Source organism: Diceros bicornis, chromosome 22 (assembly GCF_020826845.1).
Source record: "Diceros bicornis minor isolate mBicDic1 chromosome 22, mDicBic1.mat.cur, whole genome shotgun sequence".
NCBI lineage: Eukaryota > Metazoa > Chordata > Mammalia > Perissodactyla > Rhinocerotidae > Diceros > Diceros bicornis.
The window spans coordinates 2,224,520-2,240,549 of record NC_080761.1 but is presented as its reverse complement, the minus strand read 5'-3'; the positions used below and the strand labels follow the sequence as shown (position 1 = coordinate 2,240,549).

General features: G+C 38.5%; 1 long non-coding RNA gene across 2 annotated transcripts in view; it reads left to right on the top strand.

The window, feature by feature from the left end:
- The first annotated feature begins 8,817 nt into the window (after window positions 1–8,817).
- The window catches only part of LOC131419893 (uncharacterized), a 29,827-nt gene continuing 22,614 nt past the window's right edge, over window positions 8,818–16,030 (top strand). For both annotated transcript variants that reach the window (XR_009223369.1, XR_009223368.1), the window contains exon 1: window positions 8,818–9,050. This is a non-coding gene — a long non-coding RNA (uncharacterized LOC131419893). The remainder of the gene's footprint in view (window positions 9,051–16,030) is intronic.

The window sequence follows — 16,030 nt, the reverse complement described above, 5'->3', positions numbered from 1 at the left end:
CTCCTAACTCCCTGGTCCCGCTCATCCCGTGGCATCCCTCCGGGACTCAGCCCACGTGCAGCGGGTGCAGGACCAGAGTCCTGAGTCAAGGGCGGTGTGTCCCTCGGCCAAGCGCACACAGCCCTGCTCCTCCCCCCAGGGTTAGGCACCGCCCCATGCTCACAGCCTCCTGGGATTTGTAGTCCTGCGGTCCTGCAAGCTCCCAGGTGGGAGCGGTTAAGAGACAAAAGCTCCCCGCATACACAGCTAGGGGCCCCAACTCCCACCTTGTCCCCCCGCCCCTGGTCCCCATCCCTCTGCTTCTCCACCCCACCCTCTACCCCGCCTCTTCTCTATACCTTGCCCACTCTCTATGCCCTGCCCACCCCCCAGAGTATGCGCAGTGTGGTTGGGCTACATCCCTTGAGGCCGGCACTCAGGTAGGGGTGGGGCTCAGCAGCCTGGCTGTTGCTGAGGATGCTTGCAGCCTTCGTGGAAACTTCCTGGCCAGTATTTGAAGTGTAAATTCAATACCTAAAATGGAAATACTGGGTGCTTGGGATTCTGGAATTTGCCTTTTCAAGGCCACCTGTCCTACCATCCCCTCCATCCCTCCAGATTACCATGATCCTCCCTCTGGCTTCCGTGGTCAAGGTCGCTGCAGAGATCCTTCCCTTGGACCTCGCCCACCTGAAGGGCCCATACCCATCATAAAAACTCAAAGCCATGACACTTGCCAAATTGAGCCAAAAATGGAAAGACCCAGGGGACCACGCAAGGGTGAAGGCATTAATAGATACTTGGAAGTATTAAAATCCATCTGATGATGCCATGAGTGAACATGTTCCACTTTAAAACAAAACACTGCTGTTATTCTGAGATATTGAGTTAGGATCTTTGTGCAAATATGCAGGATTTAAAGTGTTTATTGATGTATAACATGAGTACAGAAATATATGCAGAAGTCATCCATGTAAACCTCAAAGAATTATTACAAAGTGAACACACTTGTGTGACCAAGAAGTAGCACCGGCTTCACTCAGGCGCTGACAATCCCTTTCTCCCTCCTTCCTCCCAAAAGGTAACCGATATCTTACCAGCAAACACTGTATATCGAGTTTGTCTTCTTATACGAGTGTTTTATTACAGAACAACTTAAACAATATACAAAATAAACAAAATAGCATAGTAGGCCCGTCACGCAGCTTCAACAACTACTAATTGTCTGCCAATTTTGTTTCATCCACAATCCATCCCATTCCCACCTCACTTTATTAATCTTTTAGTTCTTTGTGTGTGTGGGGGTAAGATGTATGCACACAGAAAGACACAACTCTCAACTCTACAGTTTTGGCAAATAAACATGACCATATAACCTTCACCCCTTTAAGACTAGAATAGTTCCATCACCCCCAGAAAACTCCTTCCTGTTCCTTCCCAGGCAATTTTTTCTTTCCCCCGAGGCAACCACTGTTCTGGTTTTTTCATCATAGGTTCATCTTGGCTGAAATCATCCCAAGTGTTTTGTTTTCTGTCCAGCTTGCCTCCCTCGGCACGAGGTTGATGAGACTCACCCAGCATGTGTGTGTCAGCGTTTGCTCCTCGGCACGGCTGAGGGTGTTCTGCTCTGTGGTTGCCCTACAGTGCGCTCGTCTTTCTCCTGGGGACGTGCAGGTCATCTCCTGTGAACACTCTTGTACAAACCCTTTTTTTTGCTGCTTAATTCCTTTATTAGCATTTAAGTGACACACCTTTGCATTTTATAATGGTTGGTCCAGATTACAGTATGCATCTTTAACATATCACCTACCTAGACTCAATAGTGCACCAGTTTAATCAATGTAAAATATGGAAGCCTTGCTACAGAACAGTTCCATTTACCTATGTCTGTCCCTTATGCTATTGTTGTCATAAGTTTTACATCTACCCATGTTATAAATCCGACAATACAGTGTTATAATTTTTGCTTTAAATAGTCATAGGTCTTTTAAAGAAATTAAGAGAAAAAAATTAAGTATTTGGAGGGAGATGCTTTGAGGCTCTACAAATGTACTGTTTCTTCTTTAAGTTTCACCCACAGTTTTTGCATTCATCAATCAGTCTTGCTCACAGTAATTTTTTTGTGTGTGTATGAGGGAGATCAGCCCTGAGATAACATCCATGCTAATCCTCCTCTTTCTGCTGAGGAAGACCGGCTCTGAGCTAACATCTATTGCCAATCCTCCTCCTTTATTTTTTTCCCCAAAGCCCCAGTAGATAGTTGTATGTCATAGTTGCACATCCTTCTAGTTGCTGTGTGTGGGACGAGGCTTCAGCATGGCCAGAGAAGCGGTGCGTCGGTGGGTGCCCGGGATCCAAACCCGGGCCACCAGTAGCGGAGCGCGCGCACTTAACCGCTAAGCCACCAGGCCGGCCCTTGCTCACAGTAATTATTACTGTCGTGTTTTAGTGGCGATTTTCTATTTCATGCTATCCAGCCACATTTATTATTTGGAATTCTGTGAGGAAGATTCCGCCCCTACTTCTCCCTTCCTTCTTCCTCTCTTTTTCTCTTTCCCTCATTCTTTTTTTTTTCTCTTTCTTTCTTCCTTTCTTATTTAATCTATTTTATATCTGTATAGACTCATGGATATTTATTTTGTTCTCTGGGTAATAATCCAATGCCATCATTATTTATTTTGTTGCTCACAATTTTCCAGCTTGAGCCATGATTCCTTTTGACACATCTCATCATTTTCTGTGTTTTGTTAAAACACTTTCCGACTTTCTGGCACTACAAGATGTTCCAGGTTCATCTTGTATTTTCCATCTCCAGTCCTAGAATTAGCCACTTCTCCAAGAAAACCTGCTTCTTTTAATTGGAGAATGATATAAACCCAGATCTGGGAACTAGGTGTGCTCATTGATACTAGAGTGTCGCTGCTTCTAGACCCACTCAGCAGAGCTTCGAAATGTATGTATGAATAGAAACTCAGGTATACACATCTATCTATTGATCTATCACTCTATCTATCAATCTAACTATCTATCTGGATAGATATATTAAAAGAGACATGGATTCATACTGATACTTCCAACTCCAATCCAGCACCACAGAGTTTATTCTAGCATTCTCCTTTTGTTTATATGTAACTTCTTTTACCAACAGTGAGAATCTTAACTCCGGTTATCTACAATATATTTACTAATGTGTCAACTAGTTTCAGAATTGCTAATCCATACCCTTATGAAAAACACATTTATCACCTAGTATACAGTGTTTGTGTACAGTACTTTAGTTTTACAGTATCTCATCAAACCACTATCTTCCAAAGTTACTTAGGTCAGGACCTTTCATCCCCATCCCTTCTGTGTGGTTATGTCACATGCTTGTAATACAGTGAGATTCATTTGTCACTGCACTCCATCTGAGTTCCCCAGCATCCTGATTGATTTTTAAAATTTGCAGAGTAAAATTCACTCTTTGCAGTGTACAGTTCTATGGGTTTTGACAACTTTATGGTCATGTATCCACCTCCACAGTACCATACAGAGCTGTTTTTTCACCCCTAAAATTCTCTCATACTGTCTCTTTGTAGTCAACCGCTTCCCCCACTCCATCCCTTGGCAACCACTGATCACTTTGCATCCCTGTAATTCTGCCTTTTCTAGAAAGTCATATAAATGGAATTATATACCATATAGCCTTTTGAATCTGGCTTCCTTCACTTAGAGAAATTCATCCAAGATTCATCCATCTTGTTGTGTGAATCAAGAGTCTATCCTTTTTATTGCCAAGTACTATTCTAATGTCCCGATGCACCACAGTTTCTTTCTCCATTCACCTGATGAAGGACATTTAGTTTATTTCCAGCTTTTGGCAATTATGAATAAAATGGCTATAAAGATTCACACAAAGGTTTTTGTTTAAACATGAGTTTTCAATTTGCGTCAGTAAATCTCTAGGAGTGGGATATCTGAGTCATATAATAAGTGTATGTTTAACTTTATAAGAACCTTCTCAACTGTTTTCCGAATGCAACTATCATGTTGCATTCCCAGTTCTAGTTGCTCCTAGTCCTCACCAGCACTTGGTATTTACAATTTTATTTTTTATTTTAGCCACTAATGGGTGTGTGGTATATTATTGTGGCTTCTGCTTCCTTTATGAAAGTGAGTTCTGCTAAATATAGAATCCTGTGTTGACTTTTGAGTTTTCTTTCTGCACTTGAAAGATGTCATTTTGTTATTGATTTGTTTCTTTTGTTTTTGATAATGTATCATCCATCATTCACATTATTTCTCCCTGTATGTAATGTCTTCCCCTGTATATATCTATTTCCTTGACTGCTCTCAAGATTTCCCTTTTATCTTTGGATATTAGCAGCTTGACTATCACGTGCCTAGGTATGGTTTTAATTTGTATTTTATTTTGTGTGTTTCCTGACTTTCTTGGATCTAAAATTTAAGACTTTCCACCAAGTTTTGGAAATTATGCTATTACTTATTGATTTGCCTTTCTGCCTCATTTAATTTTTCTGTCTCTCCCCTCTCTGCTGGGGACTCAATCATCTCACAGGTTGTAAGGCTCTCTTCCTTTTTCTTCAAAATTTTTACATTCTTTTCTTCAGACTGGATAATTTCTATTGCCCTATCTTCATGTTTCTTCTACTGTTTCTAATCTAATGGTAAACTCAAAGGTACTTTTTTTATTTCATCTTCCTATTTGTTTCTCTTTTGTAATTTCCATTTCTCTGCTGAGTTTCCACATCTGTTCATTCATTATGAGAATATTTTTGTTTACCACCATGATCATCTTTATAATAGCTACTTTCTTATGCTTGTTTGCTAATTGCAACACCTTGGGGATAGCTTCTACTGCCTGCTTTTGCTCATATATGGATCACACTTTCCTATTTCTTCAAATCTCATGATTTTTTAAATTTTTTCCTGGAAACCATGAATGATAGTTAAAGAGCCTCTGGATTCTATTGTATCCCTTTGAAGAGTGTTGTTGCTTTTCTAGCAGAGAGTTAACTTGGCTGGACTGAAACTCCAATCCTATCTCTTTTACAGTGAACATAGCTGAAATCCTCATTCAGTTCTTTCATCTTCCAACTGTTTTTACACTAGGCCCTCTGGGGCCTACCCTGCATGTGTGTTGTACAAAGATCTGCCAATTTGGTGTGTGTAGGGGGGAGACATTCATACTTATTTTGAGATTTTCCTCTTTGTGGGTCCCTCTCTTCCTGAATTACTCCCCTAACTTTCCAGCAACTCTGCCAGCCCCAAAATACATCCTCTAACATTACAAGTAAGACTGTAGTTTCTCCCCTCTCTGGGCCCTGTAGAGATTTTGGAATGCTTTGAGGTAAAAGACTCAAGCTTGCAAATATCTCCTGGTGCAAATCCCATCATTTAAGGGAAGATTCCCTCTCAGTTCTGCTTGCTTTGGAAGAGATTTATACATACACACATATACACATTTATTATATGTGTATTACATATAGATACATGATTCTTTATAAATATATAAAATATTTTATGCAGATTTTATCATTGTTATCTGTGAGAGTGTTAGTTCAACATGCTACTCCACCATTACTGGAAGCCAGACCTCGGTTTTGTTTCTTTTTTGGATTTTATATAAATGGAATTATAAAATATATAGCCTTTTGAATATAATTTCTTTTATGCCACATTATGGTTTTGATATTTATCCATGCTATTGCATGTAGCTAATGTTTGTTTATTTGTTGAAAATAATTAATTTTTTTAAATGGTCATAAAATATGCATAATGCTAAGGAGTTCTGTGCCAGGAACTGGAGGAAGAGACCAATAAATATATTTTCTATTATTTCAGAACCCATAAGTGGAATTGCTAGATGATATGGTAATTCTATTTTTAATTTTTGAAGGAACTACCATACTGTTTTCCACAGTTTTATATTCTCACCATCAGAGTACAAGGGTTCCAATTTCTCAACATTCTTGCCAACATGTTATTTTCTGATTTTGTGATAGTAACTATCCTAATGGGTGTGAAGATGTATCTCATTGTGGTTTTATTTTGCATTTTCCTGATACTTAGTGACGTTGAGCATCTTTTCATGTGTGTACTGGCCATTTTTTATCTTCTTTGGAGAAATGTCTATTCAAGTCCTTTGTGCATTTTTAAATTGGGTTTTTTTTTTATTGTTGAGTTGTGGGAGTTCTTTATATATTCTAGATATTAATCCCTTATCAGATATGTGATTTGCAAATATTCTCAACCATTCTGTGAGTGGCCTTTTTACTCTGTTGATAGTATCTTGTGATACAGAAAACTTTTGCATTTTGATGAAGTCCAATTTGTTATTTTTTTTGTTGCTTATGTCTTTGGTGTCATATTAAAGATATCACTGTTGGCAATGGCATTTGGACACAATGACACACAGATTTTACCCTGTGTTTTCTTCTAAGGATTTTATAGCTTCAACTCTAACATTCAAATCTTTGATCTATTTTGACTTAATTTTTGTATATGGTGTAAGGTAAGCATCCAACCTCATTCTTTTGCATGTGGGTATCCAGTTTTCCCAGCACCATTTGTTGAAAAACTTATCCTTTCTCCAATGAATGGTCTTTGCACCCTTTTCAAAAATCATTTGACCGTATATGCAAAGGTTTATTTCTGGGCTCTCTATACTATTTCATTAATATATTGTGTGTATTTATGCCAGTACCACACTGTTTTGTTTACTTTGTAGTAAGTTTTGAAATCAGGAAGTATGAGTTCTCTAACTTTCTTCTTCTTTTTCTAGATTGTTTTGGCTATTCAGAGTGCCTTGAGAGTCCATAGGCATCTTAGGACAGATTTTTCTATTTTTGCAAAATCATCATTGAAACTTTTATCTTTTTGAATAAGTTGATTCTTAAGTATTTTACTCTTTTTGATGATATTGTAAATAAAAATGTAAAGTTTGTAGATTTCTTTTTCAGATTACTTATTATTAATGTATAGAACAACTAATTTTTGCATGTTGATTTTGTATCCCACTACTCTGCAGAATTTATTAGTTCTAACAATTTTTTTGTGGAATTTTTAGGGGTTTCAACATATAGGATAATATTTGTAAACAAATATAATATTACTTCTTCCTTTCCAATTTGGATGCTATTTCTTTCTTTTTCTTGCCTAATTGCTTTGTCTGGAACTTCTAATACCATGTTGAATAGAAGTGGTGAATGTGGGCCTTCTTGCCATATTCCTGATCTTAGAGGAAAAGCTTTCAGTCTTTCACCCTTGAATGTGATGTTCTGTGTGAATTTCTATATATGGCTTTTATTATGTTGAAGTAGCTTCCTTTAACCCTGAAGGATTTTTAGTGTCTTAACATGAAAGCATGTTTAGTTTTGTCAAACGTTTTTTCTGCATCCATCGAGATGATCTTTTTATTTTTTCCTTCATTTTGTTAATGTGGTTTATTACATTGCTTCATTTTCAAATATTGAAACATCCTTGCATTCCAGGAATAAATCTCACCTAAAAATGATGTATAATCCTTTTAATATGCTGCTGAATTTGGTTTGTTACTATTTTATTGAGGATTTTTGTATCAATATTCATCAAAGATATTGTAGTTTTCTACAATAGAAATTGTACTTTTCTCTTCTATTGTATTCTATTGTAGTTTTCCATTTCTGTAGTTTCAAAGACCTGTCATTTTATTTTCTCTTAGCGTCTTTGGCTCTGATATCAGGATAGTGCTAACCCCACAGGATGAATTTAGAGGTAGTTTCTCCTCTTCAACTTTTTGAAAGAGTTTTAAAAGAATTGGTGTTATTTAATTTAAAAAAACGGTTTGTGCCCAGGAATAAATTCAGCATAAAATAAATACAAATAAATATTTTTTAAAAATGTGAAAAAGTTGTTTTCCTAAAATAAGTTAAAAATTAAGCAAGTACATCACTTACCACTTTATTTCTTAAAATTTTTAACCTAATAATAGGCAGGAACAAATTGTTAGAATTAAAATGACTCAAGTGTTAATTTTCTTCATTGCAAATTTTTTGAGAGAAGTATATGATGCCATCATGTATGACATCTTTTATGAAAAAAATGGTCATTTTTTGTAGTATTTGAGAACATTATGAATTTTCCCAGTGGACTCTGATATGCAAAGTTATCTTTTCAACCTATATGTCTTATCATCATCCTTACCAAATTAACAAACTCTGTCAGGTGCTAATTAATCAACTACTTTTCATATGATTCAGGTTCTCCACCATTAATTTCCCTAACCATCAGGAAATTCTACAACTTCTCAAGATTAAGAATTTTACCTTATACTCTATTTATCTCATATAGTTTAAAACATTCAAAAATCATTGATAAACTGACCCTGCCCAAACTAAAGCATGGTGAATTATAAAAGATCGTCTCCGTTAAGTGGGGAGGGATTTCAGGTTGAACTTAATTTTATAAGTGGTCAATTTATTACAGTGTATTGTTCTCTTATGTATTTCAATTCTTTTTTTAAAAAAGTGATAGTTGAGGGCACTTAGATAATAAAAAGTTGAGAAAATAAGGAACTGATATACTTTGTAAGCTTCAAATGTTTTCAAGCATAAGATACAATAAAAACTAAAACTAAGAAATGGCAGAGGAAATAGAGATAAGAGGATGAATTTGCAAAACTGAATCTATAATAATATCTCAATGGATAGCATTGTGGTGCCAAGAAGGTGGTGAAGTCAAAGAATTCGTAAAGATGATAATAAACAGACTGCAAAGAAAAAAGATCGAAATTTTTATAGAGAGAATTTTTACAGCGATATTACAAATAGAGAACAGGGAAGAGGAGTTGGAGTGAGAGACTATCTGCTTGTTAAATTACTCCCACTGTAGAGAACAAAAAACCAATTTGCTGAAATCTTTGTTTCCCTCTATGACCCTATCTTTATCTGTAAAATCTCAGCTCTGAATCAAAGTCACAATCCAGCTTTTCCATCACTGGGGAACAGAGCATTTACGCTCATCTGAAACCTCATCTGCCCAGCCTGTGAAATAAGGCTGGCCATCCATTCTCACAGAGGAGCCAACTGGAGGTAAGATTTTTGGTTCTGAATTCAGCTAAACATCTTCTAAGAATTGTATCTGGCCTTCCTCATCCAAGGCTATCAGTGAAGGGTTGGCTGGCTTTCAGAGAAAACCAATTCACAGTCAGCTGAGACATTTTCTGTTGAGCTTTCTAGAGAAGGCTGTGGGGCTTGTCAGTAAGAGTTGAATCTGTACGGGTTATATTTTTTAAATTTTATTCAGAGATTTATAAAGAAATTTATATGGTATTACTTATTATCAGGAAAAAATGTTGTCTATTCTCTGGTCATTTAAGCAAAATCCTCCTCCCAGGGCCCACCCATGGACAAAGCCCAGATTTAATCTCCAAGCGTCTGCCAGGCACACTGTGGTCAGTGGGAAGGCCTCAAGTTGGCAGCCTGTTCTCTTGTGTCCTGTGCTGGTACTTAATCTTCCATCTCTTCAGTGTACAACTAGACAGAGGCTCAAAGGACTTGACATTGGAGAAATGTACTTTTCATTGTCTTTAGACTTCCACACTTTTCAAAAAGACTCTCAGCATTTCCAGTAATTGTGCAGCAGTGTACCCAACACTAAGGTTCTCACTTTAAAAATTAAAATAAATAAACTTTGAAAAGGAAAAAAGTGATCTCTGCAATTTTGTACAGAATCTATATAATGGGTGTATTTTTATAAATGGAGGAAAGATAACAAATTTAACTGTTTTGGTTAGTTAACACAGTATTATATTTTATACATTACCAATTTTGAGATTATTTGTATTTAAAAATACTGTTTCAAACCTCTAAATCATTGTAAGTGGTAGAGTCTGCCATCTGCTTTGGCTGAACAATTATATACAATAAGTCAGCCAAAACTCTTCCATTCCTGTATAATCTTATATGTGGGTGGTAATGGTTAGTTCTTATAGATTGTTTGAACACGTGCATATCACAAAATACAAGTGGCCATTAAAAATTAAAATGTTCACCAAATACAAGATTATCTGATTCCTAGAAAAAGAAAACAATACTGTAACATTAAGGCTAAAACTGTCAAAAAGGAAGCCAAGATACACTCAAGTCAAGCTTTTGCTGAAAAGTTAATTGGCTCATCTTTGAAACTTTGTCATGTTTATTGTGTAAGCAAGATGCTTTCAGAGCCAAGAATATAGAAAGTGCTTATTGGTAAGTTAACATTGTGATCGTTTATTTTGTAAATGTTAATATGAGAGATGTAATTCATTTTCTACTATATTCAGATTTTCAAGTTCTGCTAAATCTAAGGCCACATTACTGGCAAGTTGGGATACCTCTAGACATCTGAAAAATATGAGTCCTACACAGAAGCTTATACATTCTCTATTCATCAGGTTCTAAATTCTAAAGCATTCTAAGGTTTTGGAACAAACCAATGGCATTCCACATTTACAGTAAGGCTGCATGTGCAATACATGATCTTATAGGAAGAGAAATCCAGATTTTAAATGAAAGAGATTGTGAACAAAAAATAAAGTATATTTTCACGTCTGAAAGGGGATTTCAAGAAAGAAGGGACTCTCAGAACATGTGGTAAGTGGTAAATAAGTTACCAAAGGGTCTCTAAAAGAGAACATATTGTGGGAAAAAGAGCCTAAAGACAGAGAGCTAAAATGGCATCTCTGGAATCCTTATGATGAAACAGACGCTGAACTACTTTTTCCTAAAATTTAAAATGCATCTTATCCCCTAAACAAATACCACCACGCTGCCAGGGAGCTTACCTGGGCATGGTGAAGTGTTGGAATCATTTTTCTAATTCATTGGTTCTTAAACTTGATGAACACCAGAAGCACCTGGAGGCCTTGTTGAAACCCAGATTGTCGGGCCCCACCGCAGAGTTTCCAGTTCAGCAGGTCTGTGGTGGCACCTGAGAATTTGCATTTCTACCCACTTCCCAGGTGATGCTGATGTTGCAGGTCCAGGGACCCCACTTTGAGAACCACAGCCTAACTTACACCCTATATATGGTTACCAAATCCATTATTTCATCCTTTGGCTGCTACTTTTCCTTTATCACATCAGCACTTTAGATGCGAATCTCCTCACCTAACAATGGGAATACTTGGAGAATTTAACAGCTGGTCCTCCTTTCCAGCTCAGTTCTCCCTCTTCCTCTCAATACTACATTCTCTTGCCAGGTAATTGTTCCTTAAACATCAGTTCATCATAGATCTTCCTTGCTCAAAATCTCATGGCTCTTATGCTGAGCACAAGACATTTTAAATTCTCTGCTTGGCTCATACGGTTTGTAATAGCCTGTAGAATGTGGACTCCCTGTTCCCTACACTGCCTACTATAAAGAAGTACGTGAGGATTACATAAGATACAGTCAGTTCTCGTTATGCACAGTGTGACATTCTATAAAGTCGCTGTGAACACTGAATTGGTGAATATGACCCACTGCTCCTATGGGAAATGCAGGGTTAGGTTGCTGCAAGCCTTAGTCACAATTTCTTCAACTGATCAATACATAACCTTGTTCTCTGTGTGTTTCTCTTTAAAGTCACCTTATTTAATATATATTGTTGATATATTAACATTGAACTCACACTAACAGCACTGTACCTCATCTGAAAGAAGACTGTCCAACACACATACTTTCTCTGTAAAGGTACGTCACAGCCTCCTGCCCTGAGGAACACCAGGCAGCATTGCAGCACTACACATGGGGGACATATTAAACAGCAAAATCATCAACACAAGGCACAAAAAGATAAGAAATGAGGCACTAAATAGACTGCAAGAAGGACACTTGTTTACGGTGTGGGCTGAAACGAGGGCAGAGCGTCACCTGGTTCCCCCTCAGCTGGGAACGTGCACGTCCAGTGAATCAAATTTTTCACCACTTTGTGCATATCTGCAAATGGACATGAAAGCCCTGTGGGTGTTTATTCGGAGGCTGCCAGTACATTTTAGCTAGTGGGCAAGTGTGCAAACACGGAATCCACAAGTAATGAGGATCAACTATATTATGAAAGCATGTTTTCAAAACCAGAGTATTGTTCAGATATAAGAGCAATAATGATAACTTAAGATAGCTAACATTTTAGTGCCTACTATGTCCCAGGAGCTCTTCTAAGTACTTTACATAAGTTAATGAATTTAAATCTCACTAAAACCCTATGAGACAAGAGTTATCAGTAGCCGCATTTTATAGATGAGGAAACTAAGGCTCAGAGAGTAAATACTTTGCACCTGTTCCCCAGTTAAAAGTGGAATAACTGGGATTTGTGCCCAGACAAACTGGTCCAAAGCCCACAGACTCAACCACTATGGTAGGAATGTGAGCGTATTTTCTACCACTCCCTGAAAAGCCCCTTCTGCTCCAGCCAGTGTTGTCTCCCAAATATTCACTCATCAAACATTTTCTGAGTGCCCCAAAGGTGTCAGGTACTGTGTTTAGATACTGGAAGGACTAATAGAATGTCGACGCAAATAATCCAACCAATATATAAATCAAAATTGGGTTGAGTTTATGATGAGCCAACCTTTGAGGGCCATAAAGCCCAGGAGAGTCCTTTCACAAAGAAATGGAGGCCCAAAGAAGTGAGGTGTACAGAGTGGTTATAGACCATCAAAGACCATGTATCACATGTGATTGCAATGTCCCTTTTACAGTAGTCATGATGTTGACCTGTCAGCACGTCGATTGATGGACACAGTGGGTATCAGGTCTGCTGTCTCCATGTGCGTGGCTGTTGTCTCGAGTTGGGTGGTCACAGGATGAGCACAGCAATCAAATCCTAGCCTAGGGAGAAATGCTTATCCTTAAGGAAATGCCAATGTGGGGGAAGTTGCATTTACAACTTAAGGACATTGCTTTTGTCTTTGGGACATGTTAATTGCTTAAAGCAGATATACAATGGATGAACAGAGGCTACAGGCCCCTTTTGGGAAAAAAAAAAAAAACAAGTTCAGGCCCAATTAGTTTTACACCAAATGGCTTCCTCATGTGCTCCAATATATCCTATTGCTTGCCATTTATTCATCAAGAAGAAGGATAGTCTCAGCTTTAAGGAGCTCGCTGTCTATGAGACATGAATAAAACTACAGTTATGGAAAAGTAGATAAGTACAGGGTCCCAGAGTGGGGACATCCAAAGGGGTCTCTAGATGGATACCTCTCAGGAAAAGTGTCCAAGAGGAAGGAACATTTGACACGAGTTTAGATTAAGAAATAGGAATTAATAGATCAAAAAAGGGAGTAGGAGGACAGAAGAAACACATATAAAAAGACAGATATAAAGGATGCTAAAGCTTTCAGAAAATGGGGGTATTTTTAAGGCTGGAACAAAGCGAACATGTAAGACACAGTGGGTGATGAGGCTAAAGATGAGGACAGCAAGGCAAAGCCTGCGTGTCCAGCTCAGGAGTCTGAATGATCTCACGGATGCTCTGAGCAGTCATTGAAAGAGTCTAAGCAGACGTCAGATTTAAGCAAATTTGGATTCTAGAAGGTAAATTTGGAGGCATTGTGGAGGAAAGATTAGAAAAAATTAAGACTGGAAGTAAAGGGACATGTTGGGAGACTAGGCAGCAATCCAGATAAGATAGGCCTTGGCTTAGGCGGGGGGTCTGCAGGTGGAGGAGGCCAGGAGGTGGGAAGCAGTGCTGGGAACCTGGAAGAGGAAACTGAGCTGCCTCTCAGTCACGAGAAGACTGCCTGTCGTGGCCTCCACACCCCCATGCCCAAATGCCATGTTCCTTTCTACGTCTGTACATTTCCCCTCTTCCCCCATCTGAAATCCTCACTCTTTCTTCCCTCCACCTGCCCAAAAGTGGTCCCTTTGAGGACTTGATCTAGTCCACCTCTCCTAAGAGGCTGTCCTTAATTACAATTTCTCAATAACATTCTCATTTTTTTAAGTTCTGTAATACAACATACACTAATTACCTTGGCAGAATCTAAATACATCTTGCAAACCATTTCATGTATGTGGACGAGCTTGGAACCTTATAATTCTTTGTATTTCCCTCAATACCTACCACAAATACCTTGCACATATAGGTCAATGGATGTCCAGTAAAGTTCAATAAAGAAGAATCACCTTTTATTAGCTAAGAACTTTTATGAGTTCAGTTATTCCTTTAGATCAGCTGCTTGAACCATTTGTATTTCTCCACAGGTCAACAGTGTTGCCCAACACAAATGAATTTTACATCTTCTCAAACTCAATAGAGCAAAGATGGAACATCATTCCCCCTGCAAGCCTTGCTGCCCTACAGAAAAGCAAAAACAACGTGTGACATCTAATTCTTTCTCCACATTCTCATCCTAAATTGCATCTGTTTTCCAGATGCTAACTGGTTTTCATTCTTAAAACTGACAGAAAAGTTTCTCATTATTTCCTTTTCTTTCTTTTTTTGTGAGGAAGATCAGCCCTGAGCTAACTTCCGATGTCAATCTTCCTCTTTTTGCTGAGGAAGATTGGCCCTGGATTAACATCTGTGCCTATCTTCCCCTACTTTATATGGGATGCTACCACAGCATGGTTTGACAAGCAGTGCATCGGTGCGCGCCAGGATCCGAACCTGTGAACCCGGGACCGCCGCAGCGGAGCATGTGTATTTAACCGCTGTGCCACAGGGCTGGCCCCTCTCTTTATTTCTAAAGCTGAAATGTCTAAATTGTTCTCTGGGCTAGTTGGAGTTTCCACAAAGTGAAAACGCACATTCCAGAAAAATCCTTATCTTTCCAGGATAATCCTTAATATATTATGGTAAACACCTTGGCAAAATGTCACTGATTTTCAATGTCAGTGCCTCCACAAGGGTATCCTTGCATTGTCTCCCCTCCCAACCACCTCTCACTTTGCCCCTCCCCAGGCTCATGGGCTCAAAGTGTTTACTGAGCACTAAGAATGATCAGAGTTTGAGGGAGACTTCAAGGATGACTCAGCCATGTTTTCTGACCCCAACAATCTCTCTCCATCTCTCCTTTAACCTCTATTTTTTTTTAACTCTGGTTTCTACTTTAGTTGTTTACTTGTCTTGTGAATTGTTGTTTTGTGGTTTATAATTACCATGTAAATCCATATTACTTTTTGCCTTCGAGTTTTGAAAGAGCTCACATTAAACAAGTTTTTTTTCCCAGCCCTTTGATGGGTCTAATATCTTCCAATGTAATTCAAGTGGCTTCTTGCTTTTACGTCTCCATCATTATTCCTTCAGAATTATGTTCACCCCACACTTGTGATCTGACCAATGCTGCTTCACTCTTTAAACTTTTCTATGCCAAGATTCACGTGAGGAATCCCTCAAGCACCATCAGCTAGGCGACCCCACATTCCTGACATCTGTTTCCTTGATTTGTTCCTAAATAAAGATGTTACATTTTTTGTTTTGTTTTGTGAGGAAGATCAGCCCTGAGCTAACATCCATGCTAATCCTCCTCTTTTTGCTGAGGAAGACTGGCTCTGAGCTAACATCTATTGCCAATCCTCCTCCATTTTTTTCCCCAAAGCACCATTAGATAGTTGTGTCACAGTTGTACATCCTTCTAGTTGCTGTATGTGGGACACGGCCTCAGAATGGCCAGAGAAGCGGTGCATCAGTGCGCACCCGGGATCCAAACCTAGGCTGCCAGTAGCGGAGCGCACGCACTTAACCGCTAAGCCACGAGGCCGGCCCAAGGTGTTTCTGAAACTAATAATAAATTGTACCAAGTGGTCATTGTATAAAAAGCACTATCACAGATACCTTCAAGGGAACAAATGGAAAAGAATATTCAATTCCTCAGATAGGTTTGCAACCAAATGAGGCATTGAGGGGACCAGGGGGCACTGATCAGAGCAGGACCCTAAGAGAAGAGTTTTAAGTCAATTTCAAATGAGGTTAAAACTGGAATGAGATAATATTTTACCAGTTAGCTGAAATCATAAGCATTTTTCTGACCTTTGAGAGTTTATTTGCATATAAACTCTACATGTGGGGTAAGAGAAAGCTGATATTGTTTAATTTCTTGTTATT